Source organism: Aulonocara stuartgranti (genome assembly GCF_965226115.1).
Source record: "Aulonocara stuartgranti genome assembly, chromosome: 9".
NCBI lineage: Eukaryota > Metazoa > Chordata > Actinopteri > Cichliformes > Cichlidae > Aulonocara > Aulonocara stuartgranti.
Window position 1 is genome coordinate 26,296,870 of NC_138960.1, and position 14,284 is coordinate 26,311,153.

General features: G+C 36.9%; 1 protein-coding gene and 1 long non-coding RNA gene across 5 annotated transcripts in view; both read left to right on the top strand.

Moving 5' to 3' along the window:
• The window catches only part of sulf1 (sulfatase 1), a gene marked incomplete at its 3' end in the record, with an annotated part of 128,268 nt that overhangs the window by 53,452 nt on the left and 60,532 nt on the right, over positions 1-14,284 (top strand). The gene's annotated exons all lie outside the window — the stretch shown is intronic.
• Positions 7,380-12,572, top strand: LOC309713787. 2 transcript variants are annotated; one of them, XR_014278677.1, is made up of 4 exons: positions 7,380-7,422; positions 9,418-9,449; positions 10,603-10,629; positions 12,107-12,572. It is a non-coding gene; the product is annotated as an uncharacterized lncRNA (long non-coding RNA). The 2 variants fall into 2 exon arrangements; XR_014278678.1 differs by lacking the exon at positions 7,380-7,422 and adding an exon at positions 8,326-8,623.

Sequence of the window (14,284 nt, forward strand, 5' to 3'; positions counted from 1 at the left end):
CATTGTAGGATTTAAATTGAACATAGTTAGACTGGTTGACTGGATTAGAGCCTGTGTTTGTGTGTGTCCCTCTGTGCATTTGTGTTTCAATAAGTTATTACTATTCTGCTAAATCATAGTATTTCTGGTACTTTTCGGTACTTGTGCTAAATACAGTATTTCTGCTAAATCATACTATTTCTGCTTTTCATAGGATTTGTGCCTAATATAGTATTTCTGCTTTTTATAGGATTTTTGCTCAAACATAGTATTTCTACTAAATGTAGTGTTTATGCTTAATCATCCTATTTCTTCTTTTTATAGGATTTGTGCTTAATATAGTATTTCTGCTAAATTATAGTATTTATTATTTTTATAGGATTTGTGCCAAACATAGTATTTCTGCTAAATTATAGTATTTCTGCTTTTTATACTATTTGTGCCTAATATAGTATTTCTGCTTTTTATAGGATTTGTGCCTAATATAGTATTTCTGCTTTTTATAGGATTTGTGCTTAATATAGTATTTCTGCTAAATTATAGTATTTCTGCTTTTTATAGTATTTGTGCTAAAACATAGTATTTCTACTAAATGTAGTATTTATGCTTAATCATAGTATTTCTATATATTTCTGCCAGGTCCCCAGGCAGCCAATCCTCTGTGAGGACTGAGAAATTCAAATTTTCAAATCAGGGCCTGCACGGTTTCCCAGCCAATCATATATGTGTCCTGAGGCATTCAAATTTGCATATTGGGGCCTTCATGGCTTCTAAGCCAGCCAATCATATCTGAGGGCTGAGGAATTCAAATCCACAAATCAGGAACTGCACAGCTTCCCAGCCAGCCAATCATGTATGTGGGCTCCAGGTATTCAAATTTGCATATTGGGGAATTCGTGGCTTCTAAGTCAACAAGTCATCCATGTCATATATCTCTAAAAATTCATATTTTAATGATAAATTGTCAACACTTGAAGATTCCCCCATCTCTTCTGAACAAAACGGTGTAAGAATGACCACTCTAGCCCCTATGGTTAGGAAATTATGGTCATTTGTTTGAGGGGAATCCTCACTATGTGAAATAAACTGAAAGAAGCAGGTCTATGTCTCTGTGCTGCGTGTGTAAAAAGATGCACCTGTTTTGGCGGGAAAACGTAAACAGCCTCTCTGATTGGTGGATTCAAATTCAGCAGCTCCCAGGCTGACCTAGAAACTTATTCCTCTCTCCCTGTGTGTGTGTGTGTGTGTGTGTGTGTGTGTGTGTGTGTGTGTGTGTGTGTGTGTGTGTGTGTTTAGTGGGAGAGAGAGGACCCTGCCCTTATTTGACAGCATGTCATTGTAGGATTTAAATTGAACATAGTTAGACTGGTTGACTGGATTAGAGCCTGTGTTTGTGTGTCCCTCTGTGCATTTGTGTTTCAATAAGTTATTACTATTCTGCTAAATCATAGTATTTCTGGTACTTTTCGGTACTTGTGCTAAACACAGTATTTCTGCTAAATTATAGTATTTCTGCTTTTTATAGGATTTGTGCCTAACATAGTATTTCTGCTAAATTATAGTATTTCTGCTTTTTATAGGATTTGTGCCTAACATAGTATTTCTGCTAAATTATAGTATTTCTGCTTTTTATACTATTTGTTCTAAATTATAGTATTTCTGCTTTTTATAGGATTTGTGCTTAATATAGTATTTCTGCTAAATTATAGTTTTTCTTCTTTTTATAGTATTTGTGCTAAAACATAGTATTTCTACTAAATGTAGTATTTATGCTTAATAATAGTATTTCTATATATTTCTGCCAGGTCCCCAGGCAGCCAATCCTCTGTGAGGACTGAGACATTCAAATTTTCAAATCAGGGCCTGCACAGTTTCCCAGCCAATCAAATAAGTGTCCTGAGGCATTCAAATTTGCATATTGGGGCCTTCGTGGCTTCTAAGCCAGCCAATCATATCTGAGGGCTGAGGAATTCAAATCCACAAATCAGGGCCTGCACGGCTTCCCAGCCAGCCAATCACATATGTGGTCTCAGGCATTCAAATTTGCATATTGGGGAATTCGTGGCTTCTAAGTCAACAAGTCATCCATGTCATATATCTCTAAAAATTCATATTTTAATATTAAATTGTCAACACTTGAAGATTCCCCCATCTCTTCTGAACAAAACGGTGTAAGAATGACCGTTCTAGCCCCTACGGTTAGGAAATTACGGTCATTTGTTTGAGGGGAGTCGTCACTATGAGAAATAGACTGCAAAAATCCTGTGTCTCTCTGTGCTGCTGCGTGTGTAAACAGATGCACCTGTTTTGGTGGGGAAAAGTGCACAGCCTCTCTGATTGGTGGATTCAAATTCACCAGCTCCCAGGCTGACCTAGAAACTTACTTCTCTCTCCCTGTGTGTGTGTATGTGTGTGTGTGTGTGTGTGTGTGTGTGTGTGTTTGTGTGTGTGTGTGACAGAGAGAGAGAGAGAAAGCCTTTTAATGGGATGATCCCATTGTAAGATTCAAATTCAATATATTTAGACTGGTTGACTGAATTGGATCTTGTGTGTGTGTCTCTCTGTGCATGTGTGTTTCCTCGTGTGTACATATTTGTAATTGTGTGGCAGTCATAAATTTTTTTGCTGATTTTTGTCATTTAACAAGTATATTTGAGGGAACCTCAGCATGTTCAGCATTTTTTCAGCTGTCCATTTTGCTTTTCCAATTTTTCTGTTTAACTTATTACTATTGTGCTAAATCACACTATTTCTGCTATTTTATAATATTTGTGCTTAATATACTATTTCTGCTTTTATAGGATTTGTGCTTAATATAGTATTTCTGCTTTTTATAAGATTTGTGCTTAATATAGTATTTCTGCTAAATGTAGTATTTATGCTTAATCATACTATTTCTGCTTTTCATAGGATTTGTGCTTAATATAGTATTTCTGCTAAATTTAGTATTTCTGATTAATTATAGTCTTTCTACTAAATCATAGTACACTATTTCTGCTTTTTATGGGATTTGTGCTAAAACAAAGTATTTCTACTAAATGTAGTATTTATGCTTAATCATACCATTTCTGCTTTTTATAGGATTTGTGCTTAATATAGTATTTCTGCTAAATTATAGTATTTCTGCCAAATTATAATATTTGTGCTAAAACATAGTCTTAATTTAAAATTACAATATTCATAGTTCATCACAGTGTCTCTGGTAAATCACAATATTTCTGCTCTGTTGTACTATTTTTCTAAATCATAGTGTTTCTGTAATGTTTAAGTATTTTTGGCTAAATATATTCTTTCTGTTATCTTATACTATTTCTCCTAAATTCTTGTATTTTTGAGAAGTTATCATGTTTCTGGTAAGTTACAATATTTCTGCTAAATTCTGCTATGCTATTGTATTTCTGCCAAGTATTATGTTTCCTCTAAGATATTGCAGTTCTGCTAAGTTATTCCATTTTAGCAAACTACTTTTGCTTCTGCAAAGTTTTTACAATTTCTGCAACTTTTCAGCTTTTTCAGCTACTTTTTGCATACAGCTTCAGCTTTAAGCATCCACACTGCATTTTCGCAGGAAATGCAAATTTTTCTAGTTCTACTTTATTATTCCAGTTGCTTCCGTACACTTTTTGGCACTTAACTACTTCCACAATTTTCAGCCGATTTTCACCGTTCAAACTTTAAACTATTCTGCTATTTCTGCTAATGATCGCTATGACTTTTGCTATTTTTTGCTATTATACTTTTTAAAATATTCCACTTTTTTCCTTTAATTTGTCCCATTGAAATGAATGGGAAACTTCCAAAATTCTGCTAAATTTTGCTTGTTTTTGAAACTTAACTACTTCCTCATACTTTCACCTAGAACAACCATTCAAACTTTAAAATGTTCACAAATTATTGGGCTATTCATGTATGATTCAGCTTTTTCAAATCTTTTACCATTTTACTTTTATGCCTCTTAAAGTTTTCAGTTGCACAATTGTGATTTTTCACAAAATACATGCGTTGTTATGGTTGCTATGCTCTTGGCTTCCAGTGTGTCACTGAAGGTTTTGCAATTTTCACTTCATGTCCGAACAACTTCTTGCTACTTGCTCAATTTTCACTCAACTTCCACAAATTATACATCAAAACGTAGGTATTTTTGCTGGCTTTCAGAAAATGTCACTGTCATTGTTGTGGGATTTATAGAATTTTGGCAAATCTCCTCAGACCAACACAAGGTCTCAAACCTCTCCATACAAAGTCAGTGGAGAGTTTGTTAGAAATCACCGCTGGATTTCTGTAATGAGAGGCATATTCGAATCGTCATATCTCCTTAACGAAGCAAAGTTAAGACATGAGGCTTGTCCTGGTATATCTTCAGACACTCCTGACGCTCACAATTCAAGAATTGTTTTCTCACCTATTACCATTTGGCCATGAATTACATTTGTTTGAGGGTAGGAAATTTGTCCCTCGCTCAGATTTCTTCAGATTTCAAACTGTGGAAATGAACCACTTTTTTCTCTCGTCATAACTTTTTGTTGGATTTCCACAGAGACCTGAAAATTTCCATGATTGTTCACCAAAGCCTGCTGTCTCTTACGGTGAAAGAATGATATCGATACTCCAAATAGATTTAGAGTTACAAAGCGTTGTTTGAGAGCAAGTCAAGGCAGTTTTTGCTTCGCTCTACTCAGTTATGGTGCATTACAAGTCAAATATCTTTAATAATTCATATTTTAATGATAAATTGTTAACACTGGAAGATTCCCCCATCTCTTCTGAACAAAACGGTGTAAGAATGACCGCTCTAGCCCCTACGGTTAGGAAATTATGGTCATTTGTTTGAGGGGAGTCGTCACTATGAGAAATAGGCTGCAATAATCCTGTGCCTCTCTGTGCTGCGTGTGTAAAAAGATGCACCTGTTTTGGCGGGAAAACGTAAACAGCCACTCTGATTGGTGGATTTAAATTCGGCAGCTCTCTCCCTCTGTGTCTGTCTGTGTGTGTGTGTGTGTGTGTGTGTGTGTGTGTGTGTGTGTGTGTGTGTGTGTGTGTGTGTGTTTAGTGGGAGAGAGAGGACCCTGCCCTTATTTGGCAGCATGTCATTGTAGGATTTAAATTGAATATAGTTAGACTGGTTGACTGGATTAGAGCCTGTGTTTGTGTGTCCCTCTGTGCATTTGTGTTTCAATAAGTTATTACTATTCTGCTAAATGTGGTACTTTTCGGTACTTGTGCTAAATACAGTATTTCTGCTAAATCATACTATTTCTGCTTTTCATAGAATTTATGCCTAATATAGTATTTCTGCTAAATTATAGTATTTCTGCTTTTTATAGGATTTGTGCCTAACATAGTATTTCTGCTAAATTATAGTATTTCTGCTTTTTATAAGATTTGTGCCTAATATAGTTTTTCTTCTAAATTATAGTATTTCTGCTTTTTATAGTATTTGTGCTAAAACATAGTATTTCTACTAAATGTAGTATTTATGCTTAATCATACTATTTCTATATATTTCTGCCAGGTCCCCAGGCAGCCAATCCTCTGTGAGGACTTAGACATTCAAATTTTCAAATCAGGGCCTGCACGGTTTCCCAGCCAATCACATATGTGTCCTGAGGCATTCAAATTTGCATATTGGGGCCTTCATGGCTTCTAAGCCAGCCAATCATATCTGAGGGTTGAGGAATTCAAATCCACAAATCAGGGCCTGCACAGCTTCCCAGCCAGCCAATCATGTATGTGGGCTCCAGGCATTCAAATTTGCATATTGGGGAATTCGTGGCTTCTAAGTCAACAAGTCATCCATGTCATATATCTCTAAAAATTCATATTTTAATGATAAATTGTCAACACTTGAAGATTCCCCCATCTCTTCTGAACAAAACGGTGTAAGAATGACCCTTCTAGCCCCTACAGTTAGGAAATTATGGTCATTTGTTTGAGGGGAGTCGTCACTATGAGAAATAGACTGCAATAATCCTGTGCCTCTCTGTGCTGCGTGTGTAAACAGAAGCACCTGTTTTGGCGGGAAAAAGTCCACAGGCTCTCTGATTGGTGGATTCAAATTCAGCAGCTCCCAGGCTGACCTAGAAACTTACTTCTCTCTCCCTGTGTGTGTGTGAGTGTGCGTGTGTGTGTGTGTGTGTGTGTGTGTGTGTGTGTGTGTGTGTGTGTGTGTGTGTGACAGAGAGAGAGAGAGAGAGAGAGAGAGAGAGAGAGAGAGAGTAAGCCTTTTAATGGGATGATCTCATTCTAAGATTCAAATTCAATATATTTAGACTGGGTGACTGAATTGGATGTTGTGTGTGTGTCTCTCTGTGCATGTGTGTTTCCTTATGTGTACATATTTGTGATTGTGTGGCTGTTATAGATTTTTTTGCTGATTTTTTTTCATTTAACAAGTATATTTGAGGGACCCTCAGCATGTTCAGCATTTTTTCACCTGTCCATTTTGCTTTTCCAATTTTTCTGTTTAAGTTATTACTATTGTGCTAAATCATACTATTTCTGCTATTTTATAAGATTTGTGCCAAATATAGTATTTCTGCCAAATATACACTCAACAAAAATATAAACGCAACACCTTTGTTACTGCTCCCATTCCTCATGGGATGGACGTAGAGACCTAAAATTCATTCCAGATACACAATATAACCATCCCTCCCAAACAGTGGTCACAAATCAGTCCAAATGTGTGGTAGTGGGCACATCTGCTATATTGAGGTAATCCATCCCACCTCACAGGTGTGCCACATCAGGATGCTGATCTGACATCATGAGTAGTGCACAGGTGTACCTCAGACTGCCCACAACAAAAGGCCACCCTTTTCTGCAACTTTTCAGCTTTTTCAGCTAGTTTTAGCAGACAGCTTCAGCTTTAAAGCAATTCAGAATTCATATGATTACAACCAATATGTATTGGAGTAAAAGAAACAAATGTGCAATGAACATGTCAGGAGTCGCTGTTAAAAAGTCTCATGGCAGTGGGGTTAAGGGACCTCCTGAACCTCTTGAGTCCTGCAGTGGAGTGAGATGAGCCTCTGCAGCTCCTACTGTGAGGATGCTTAGGCGATCACCAACACCAGCTCCTTGGTGTTGGTGTTCAGAAGAAGACTGTTCTTATTACTGCAGTCAGTTAAATAAATCTATCATAATAAAGTACATTTTAACATAATGACCTTGTGTTTATTTATGTCTTTTAACCATTATTTCAAATTCAAAGAATCCCATTTGAAACATTTATTAAACTTATAGAATTAAATTAAAAGTTGTTTTTTGTTGTAAAAAAATCTAGTATAATAATATTTAAATTTACATATATTTTCACGTTTTCCATGCCAATTTTGTGTAATTGCGGAGTTTCCCACTTTTCCCACTACTCGTGAATGCCTCCTTTTTTACGTCTCCGCCTGACTCCTGAATCTCCGTCCACTCTCAGCTCAATCCGTGCCGGTAAGTGCTGCTTCTCTGTCTCTCTTATCTGAAATGAAATGTCTATAAGCTGTATGAGGGATTTACCCAGTTGTTGTTAGTGACTTATGAAGCCAGTCGAAGTATAAGTCATGTTAAAGTAACACAATGGCTGCTTTTTTAGTGAAACGTTGTAATTTTACTATTTAAAAGGAGTGTTTGGTATGCTAGCCCTAAGTGCTAACGCCTAGCCTAGCTGCTATAGGCCCAGTGTGAAATTAATATGGTTCATTTGATTGTTTATTACAGTTATTGTGTTGTATTTGGTTCATTCGGTGTGTTAGTGTTTCTGAGTCTGTTAGGGAAGCTGAAGTTAGTTCTCTTCACAAATCAGTCAGTTAAAAACGGCCTCATTCTTTCGGTTGTGAGGTAATGAGCCGTCATTTTAGAACCACTGATTAGCTGCTGAAGCAGCAGGGTCGGCAACTTCAAAGGAGCCATTTTACCGCCATTAGCTGTGTCCCAAAACGTCGGCTGCATCTTTCGGAGGACCCAGCTTTCGCGGTCTACGTGGACCGAGAAGGCTGTGAAACTGGACGGTCTAGCCTTCAGATTTGCGTCACCGCTGTCTCGCTGGAGTTTAATAAACTCGGCCGTCTGCTCCTTGCTATTTAAAATATAACAGGACACTGGCGTAAATTCTCGACCGTTTAACGTTTATTGAGCTGTGTGAAAATCCCGGAGGACCCACCGGATGGATTAATAAAGCTTTATTTAATCTAATAATCTAATAACTTTGATCTCAGCCAAACCGATTTACTCCAGAACAAATAAAACACAGAAAAAGGCAAACAATTACATTTTTAAGTTATCAGAGTGACTTGTATATCATGTTTAACCTGAGTAGCGAAAGAGCGGGGTCTGAACCCCCCTCCCGGCTTGCCATCGAGCCGGTGGGTGACAGACGTCTCTGAAAACGTCGGCACACTTTTGCAAATATGCGATGTCTTGATAAACCAAGCAGATATTTGTAATTTACACCGCTACTTTCTCGCCTAAAAATATGTTAAAAGTTTATTCGGGGAAATGAAGGACTCATTTGTCGGCCGCATTTGAGACAGCCTTCGTCGACTGGCTGTGACATAATCGGCCTTCAAATGCGGCCTCCGGAGGATGCAGCCGACATTTTGGGACACAGCTTCTGACTGAAAGCCGGGAGAAAAAGAGTCACGTGCCTGTACCGGTGTGTTTTTGTGCTGTGGGTTAATTAACAGAAGGGAGAGAGAGAGTGAGGATGAAACACATAATATAAGAATAATAACATCTCTTAACAAGAAGTTTTTTTTAATTAGTTAATTTTAGTTTTTTAGTTAAATTTTAAGAACTGTTTAACAAACACTTGTTTGTGCAGGTTGTTTTTTTTTTTTAATGAAACCTACACCTGCAGCTCTGTTTAACTTCTCACTTTGTGAAAAACTAACGAAATATAAAAAAGTCCACCTTCAAATAAATAAAATGCAGCAGTGCACCATTAATATTATAAATATGATATGTAGATATTTAAAACAACAGCATATTAAATGATACTGTGTGCAGGTGATAATATTTTTAGGAAGCAGAATTTGAATGCAGAAGAACTCAAATGTTGAAGCCTACAAAAATAACATCCAAGCTTTCATTTATGATTGTTCATGCTTTGAAATTGTGATGTCAGAATTTGATAAAGTGTGCAGAGCTAGGTGTAGCAAATCATTGCTTATTAAATCTACTGTGTTATCTAATAGCACCAAACTAATAGAGCTATCACATAACTGAGAAACGTGTGTGGCTTATTACAAATGGATGAAACCACATTTTACCTTAATGAAGACAGTAATCTTTAATAAGGTGTAGAAAAAGAGGAGAGTTGTTTGTTGCTGTGGTAAACAAAGAAGTGTACTGAATCTTTTGGACTACACAGAGTGATGCAGTATTGACTGTGATGCTGATTTGAGTTGTCTCATTCTGTATTTTTGTGCTTTGTCTTTTGTTACACAGAGTGAAAGAGATCTTTGGTTTTGCCTTTGCTGGTAAGTAAACAGTGATTGTAACTGAAGCAGTATGAACCTGGCATTGCGTAGCACATGTGGCAACTTACATACAGTAGTTTGACTTTTTGTGATATGTTTCCATTTACTGATTGGCAAAAACACAAAGTCAGGATTTATTACACGTAGCAGCAAAGTCCTCACACGGGACCTCTGACTGTCCCTGAAAATGTCCCTGAAGTTTAATAGCCCATTTATGTATGATTTCAATTTCTTATGGCTTATCAAATCCAAACATACAGCTAAATGTCAGTTGTTCATTTTCTCCTTATGTTTGTGGATTTAAGTAGCAGACAAAACAATGAAATGTTTTAGGGGAGTCGGTATAAGTGGTTGCTCAAACACTTAAGAGCTGCACAGTGATTGATTCATATTGTCTCTCAAATTCTGCTGATGTGTTACATTAAAGTCAGAACACTGTAGAAGTGTTTTGTACAGTTAAGCAATAATGAAAAACTAAGAGAACCAGAGGTGTGAGTGGACATTGTTAGGTACATTACAGCCAGTGTGTCTAATTAGTTTATCACTTATTTGGTGAATATGTGTTTTAAAATTTAATAGAAAAGTTGCCAAAAAGGTGACTGCAAAATACATAAATATTCCTAGCAACAGGTATAATGAAAGGGCTTTTTAGTGTAAAAATTTAAGACATTTAATTTTAATTACAAAACATGGTGCACCTCTGCTATTGTAACATGTCAATATTTAAAGGTATATTCATATCAGACATGATGAGGTTTTCTGTTGCTTCTGATTTATATAATTACTTTGTATCTAACATTTTGAAAAGTTTTGGCTTTCACACTTTACTAGTACTGACCTGTTGTAGAAAATGTTGGAGCCACAAAGCTTCTGTTTAGGAAATATTTGGTATATCCTGCACTTGTGCCAACAAATATTGGTGCCTATTCTTTTTACTTCTGTAGTAATGAATGCCTTTATTACACTTGCTATAGCCATGTGAGACGCTGCAGTTCATTTATCTCCTCTTTAGACTACAGTAAGCTCATAAAGCCTTAAATAAATTAAGAATTTTACTAGTTAATTTTTGTCACAGTAAATTGGATTGTGTGGGAAGAGGCTCAACAGTCTGAATCATCAAACAGTGATCTGATGAATTGTTTCCTTTCTCTAGACTGCTGATCTGATCGTCTCAAGTCTGGTAAGTAAAGGTGTCTGAGGTGCAATGGTGAGAAATGTTTCTCATTATAGGAGATTCAGTGTAGTGCTGTGAGTGAGCACAGCTATTGGTGATCATCAAAAGTCATCAAATCCTAGAAAAGTCTGTGTAAACATTTCCAGACCTACAGAGGTCGGTAGGTTATTGTAGCAGCGCATATTTTTTCACATTAGAGCAGCTCATGAACAGCAGTTTAGGTACAATTAAGTCTTCAAGTAGGGCCTTGTGGATTTCCAAAGCTTCTTTCTCTTCATTAAATTAAGTCACTGTCTGAAAACTGCTCTTTGAATTAGTCTTTTAATTAAAGATTTTGTTGATGACTGGAAAAAATCAAAAGCACAGATACAGCACTCATTTCTGTATTTTATGATTAAATGATCTACAAAGAAATTATCGTCATACTACATTTTTAATTAGGCCTTTAAATCGACCATTATAAGTGCGTCCTAGATTTAGTGGAGTGCTTATGGCTGTGCATTAAACATGTGACTGAAATATGTAGAAACTGCTTTGTAGGAACCATCCATCTCCAAATTTCTCATTTTGTCAAAAGTCATTCTGAGTAAAGTATTGTTTACTTTTATGTTAACGGATCTCAAATCCCTGTTTCTGTGTGCCCAGATATTATCATGTACTGTTGTCACAGGTACTTTGGGGATTAAATAACCTGTGATGTGGCATAAATTTTAAGCAGGTGGTCTGAAACTGTCTGCTCTAACCTCAATGTGTGGGTTTTGTTGGACCATATGATATTTACAGTAGGTTATTGTAGCAGCACATCTTGGTTTATAGACACTGTTTGTTTTTATTGTGTTAATAGAATGTAAAAATTTCTTTAGAACACTTCCACCACCATTTTTGAGCATTTTCAATCAGTTCAGTCCAATAATGTACTGTGGAACTCTTCAATATGTAAAGCCCTGTATGTACTGTATTTTTCGGATTATAAGGTGTATGCAGCTAACCAAATATTCAGACAACTCAAACTATTCAACTCATTCACAATAACTCTCAACATTTTTCACTGGTAACACAGAACAGTACACTCACTTTCTCTTTTCAGTCCTCTTCCACAAATCTATCAAATTCTTCATGGATTGATCGGTTTTGAAATCTGCTTCGTACGCATGTCTGTAAACAGATGCCAGGTCCTCATACACACACCATAATATTATGTTTAAGGACAATACGAATTACTCGGCGAGGCTCCTGACTACTGTAGCTGTAATGCTCCAACAATCCATCAAGCGCTGCAGCTTTGTAGCTTTCCAAAGTCATACCTAAAACATTTTGACAGATGTTTGAGCGCCGTGTAGCACATAAAATTGGGTTGAGGTCAGTAAGCACAGCCAGAATTAATAAAACTAAAGGATTTCAAGTGTGACTTATAGTTTGAAAAATACTGGAAAGCCATGTTTATTGGAAATATGCCTAATTCCAGTCCCTTTTTGTCTTACAGGTGACCTGCTGCAGAAAACCCTCTCCCTCTATCTTTGACAAGCCATTAACAAGCAATTTCAGTCTGTCCTATCACTCTCCCTCTCCCTGCTCCATCTTTTTTGACAAGGGATTCTATCTTCTATCATTTCTCCGCCATGAACTCTATCTAATTTTGACAAGCATAAGCCCTAGTTTGACAAGAAACCAAGTTTGACAACAAACCAAGGTTGACAACAAACCAAGTTTTTGGAAATTGAAGTTACCGCAACTTCGACGATCTGTTTTCAGAAATCTGAGAGATCTCTGCTCTCACTGCTCCATCTTTCCTGTCGTTAAACTCTCTCATATCCACTCATTTTTTTGGAAATTACAAGTAAAAAGTTGAATATACAGTACAGTAGAACTCACTGTAGAAACTACTTACAGAGCCCTACATTTGTCATTTTAATTTTGCATTACACTTTGAAATAAACAGTGATAGTTTGGCTTACAGGTGCAATTACTTTGAGAAATTATATAAAATATACACCTCTTAAAGGTTTATTTGTAATAAGACAATCTGGTTATTTTGTAATATATACATTCAGACTGCTCTATTTAGATAAATATTAAATTAGATTCAAATACATTTTTCAAGTCTGTTTCACTGGCTATAACATTTGACTACAAGTTTAAACTATTATTATTTAAGGACAAACCCTTTTTTTGTCACTCAGTGTAAGTATTCAGTTACAATTGTCATCTAGAGGCTGCCCTGAGAACCCAGACTTCCTGTTTCCTGACTGCTGCAGAACATCCAGCTGAAGAATCCTCATCGCCTGTCATCTGATCACTACACCACCACAGCTCCTTATATTTGCTTTAGATTTTAGATATCTGAAAGATTTACACAAAGTCTACTTTAAAACTAAGAGTTTTATTATAGCCTGTTGATTGATTGTTGAGATTTATTCTGCATATTACTTCACAGAAGTATAGACCTATTCATTAACCAGTCTGGTTAAAAAAAAAAGTATAATATACAGTTTTTGAAAAAGCTACAATAAAACTTTTTAAAGATCTTTCAATAACTTTTATATTGAGTTTGTATTTAAGTCAGCCTTTTACATCAATTAAACAGTTATAAGAACACTTTACCATTTGTATAGTTTTACATTTATCCATTTAATAGAAACTTGAGGAGTTTTTCAGTGTTTACAGGTTGATTTTTGTATACATTTGTGTATAAATACATATAAGGTCCAGTTTGTACTTGCACAAAATGCCAAGGAAAGGTCAAAGGTCACAGTCCCAGAAGCTTAGATGGCAAAAGCAGAAGGAACAGGTAAATCTTTCTCAGACCGGTGAGCAGGTAAAGGTGTCTGTTACAAGTATTCCCAGTCCAGAAGTGCAGCTCAGCGTTCAGACAGCCGCAGTGTCTTATGCAGATGTGGTAAAGAGAGGTGTTTGCTCATCATCGGTGCCAAATGCTAAAGTACAGCAGGTAATCCAGACTGAACCCCAGCTAACTGTGCAAACGCAGCATGATGGAGAAGCTCCAGGACCGTCTCATGTACAGGTTACAAACAGTGAAAGTCGTCCACAAGTGAGTAGCATCTGTGCATCCCGAAGCCAGGCCAATGCTAAGTATGGAAAGTACCGGAATCAGCAATGCATGGCGAACAGTTTGGTTTTCCTGTCATTCTTACACGAGGATGAATTCATTACCAGAGCAGATCTTAACTGTGTGTTGGACAAAGGCCATGCCGTGTATTCAGATGCCAGAAAGAGGTTTGTGAACAGCGTGTTTCTAGCCTGTGATGAACTTCCCACTGTGATCATCAGCCGCAGACACGAGTATCAAGTCGACATGTCTCAGTTTGCTCTTTATGGCACATTTGACGGTACAGATCATCTTCCGAGCCTTGAACAGGGACTACAGTGTTTGGCTTCAGACATTTGCTATGCTTTGCTAGTCATGGGAGGAACAGCCATTGCAGTTTCCAGGCTGACTTCAGGTGGATACGCATATTTTGATCCTCACCCACGTAAGTCTACAGGAATGCCATTGTCGCTAAGTGTAAGTGGTGGAACTGCAGTTATGTTAAAATTCACACGTCTTAACGACATGATTGACAGGATCAAACGTTTGTACCGAATGTGTAGCATTGCACCAACCTGTGCTTATGAGCTACAGCCTGTTGAGTTCCACAGTGAA